This window comes from Dama dama, chromosome 7 (assembly GCF_033118175.1).
Source record: "Dama dama isolate Ldn47 chromosome 7, ASM3311817v1, whole genome shotgun sequence".
In the NCBI taxonomy this organism is placed as follows: Eukaryota; Metazoa; Chordata; class Mammalia; order Artiodactyla; family Cervidae; genus Dama; species Dama dama.
Genome location: NC_083687.1, coordinates 43992238 through 43995024, shown reverse-complemented (window position 1 = coordinate 43995024; position 2787 = coordinate 43992238). Strand labels below are relative to the sequence as shown.

At 42.9% G+C, this 2787-nt stretch overlaps 1 non-coding gene across 1 annotated transcript; it reads right to left on the bottom strand.

Moving 5' to 3' along the window:
* Positions 1 to 915: 915 nt before the first annotated feature.
* On the bottom strand, positions 916 to 1022 carry LOC133060076 (U6 spliceosomal RNA). The gene has a single exon (XR_009693738.1). It is a non-coding gene; the product is annotated as a U6 spliceosomal RNA (small nuclear RNA).
* Positions 1023 to 2787: the final 1765 nt, after the last annotated feature.

The following is a 2787-nucleotide window of genomic DNA, read 5'->3' as shown; positions in this document are numbered from 1 at the left end:
AAATCTTGGTGATCAGCAAAACATTAAAAGAAAAACATGCAGAACTAGAAAGCAAATGTCTACAGTTTTAATTAGGCTTAAAGTTATGTGAAACCCAACCAGGATTTATAAAACTGATTAAGTTTAATGATATTTAAAAGCCTCTCTATAGTGAAGGCAAAAATGTTTTTGAGCTACAAACAAATAAAAATCATGTTGCTTTCCCAATACAGTGCACGCCAGTAGAGAATACAAGTTGTGTTTTTCCAAAAGGACATGGATCTCATTGGCTTAAACAATATAACATCCTCATGCAAACTACTGATCTAACATTAACAGTAAACCCATATTTCAATGATAGGCTGATCCTTCCAACAAAAATCATAAAATCCATCGGCATGATTTTCTGTTAATGAAAATTAGGAAGACGCAAGCTTTCCTTTGTTTCTTTTTTTTTATATTTCACAATGACATTCACTGACTTATAGCTGGCATTTGCAAAACCTACAGTAAAGTGACATCATACGCATGTTTAACTTGTACATATTCACTCTCTCCATTCCAGGGGAAAAAGCAGTGTGAGAAAGAGGAGGGGGTGTGTACAGGGCAGCAGTAAGGAGAGAGAGGAGGGGAGGGGAAATTTTTCCAATAACCTGAGTGATTCTACTCACTCTTTCCCTCAGTGTGCAAATGCCCTAGAGAGCACAGGAAGGGAGAGATGTGAATCTACTCTGCCCTAAATCAATCTTTGCTCCTGCTTATCTCTCGGAGCCTCTTGCTGAGACGCTAATGTTTAAGGATCTGGTGCTGAAATGTTAAATGTTTCATACATAGTCTTTAACTGTATGCGTGTTTTTGTATATACTATACATACCAATGCTATAAACTATGCATACTACATGAAAATGGGCAAATTATAACTGAATTTTTTTTTTTTTAAATATGGAACGCTTCACGAATTTGCGTGTCATCCTTGCGCAGGGGCCATGCTAATCTTCTCTGTATCGTTCCAATTTTAGTATATGTGCAGCCGAAGCGAGCACTGAATTTTTAAAAATATAATAGCTTCTCACCTTCTATGCTGACTTTAGGACCTAGTCCTCCTGTACGGTGTGATCCCAGTGTATGTATACTGGGACTGAAAATTCAGTTGAGAGGTTGGCAATGGTATGTGTGTGCTCAGTCATGTCTGACTTTTTGCAACCCCACGGACTATAGACACCAGCCGGGCTCCTCTGTCCATGGAATTCTCCAGGCAAGAATACTGGAGTCGGTTGCCATTTCCTTCTCCAGGGGATCTTTCTGACCCAGGGATCGAACCTGTGTCTCCTGCACTGGCAGGCAGGTTCTTTACCACTGTACCATCTGGTAAGCCCAGTGGTGTAAGAATGGGGAAAAGGAGTTTCACCATCTAGAAAGAAAGGGTATGGCTAGCCTTAGCTTCAGAAAGAGAAGCGGCGGGATGGGGGTCTGGGGGTAAAAAGCACTGCTGAAAATGAGTACAGCTTCAGGGTTTGTCCTCAGAGGGTGTCCCTGGGATGTCCTGTTCCCGTTTTGAGTTTCCGCATATGACTAAATCAGTTACTTCCTTCTCTCTGCCTCAGCTACTCCTCCCAAGAAACAGGGCAGAATATCTGCTCCTTGTTTATTGTCACAAAATAATATAGTGGTTGGTGATTAGACCTAATTACTAGGTCATCTGTTCACTGATGCTGAAGTATTCAGCACACTGGAGAATTCTAAGACGACAGCCAAATTTTCACTAGAAAAACCCATCCTGGTTCAACCCCCAAAGAGGGCTGAACAGCGAGGCGTAGGGACAATTAAAATACAGTGAATGTCACTTTGTGTGACAAACATCACAGTGATGCTCTTACTTAATTCAGTGCATCAGGAGAAGGTTTTTCCCAGTGTTAAACCCAAATCCAAAAGGCTTCATCTGAACTGCTTCGGCTTCCTAATCTCAACTGAGTGATATCCAAAATACATAAACAACCAACCAAACAATCTGGGAAAATCCTACATGAGCGCCTGCAGTCTGAAAAGCTGCCATAAGTAATAAGCCCTCCTCACTCCCCCTGCCCTGAACTCTGGGCCCCTTGCTGCGTTCCACAGTCCAGTGCTCTCTAACATGCCAGGTTAATGCTGAGAAGGAACTCAAACCACAAAGGATCAAAAAGCAAATATTTTTGCCCAAAGCTAATGTAGCAAATTACATGCAAGATCTCAACTCCAAGAACCTTTTAAATGGTGCAAGTCTACACAAACAGATAGCATCCAGTCTGCCAAGACTTAAAAACTAAATTAAATCTAAGTCAAGTCCCACTGGGGGACTTATAGAACCAGTTTAAAAGACTGGGGTTCTGGTCTTGGCAGGACCACTAGCTTATATTGTCCCCTAGGTAGCTGATTTCTCTCCCTGGGCTTCTGTTTGACTGCCTATGAAGCCAACGTTCTACTCTGAGCGCACAGTGCTACTAACGGTAAGGTGAGAAGGTGGGCAGGGCACTGTGAGCTCCACTCAAGAAAGGTGTCTACGCATCATCAGAAATTCATCTACACGCTCTGTCGCCCTAACTGGGCTGCCATGGATGACTGTGTGGTCTGAAATGCAAAAGGGCACAGGAGGAACTAAAGCCAAGCCTCTTTCCACCTAGAGTAGGGCTTCATCCAACTAGAGGAAAGGGTCTTAGCCTTCACACGTGGTGCTCTGTGTCTCCAGGCTCAGACAAAGGGGTTGATGTTTCAAAATTCCCTTAAAGATAGCCAGGCTTCCCTGGTGACTCAGACGGTAAAGAGTCCACCTGC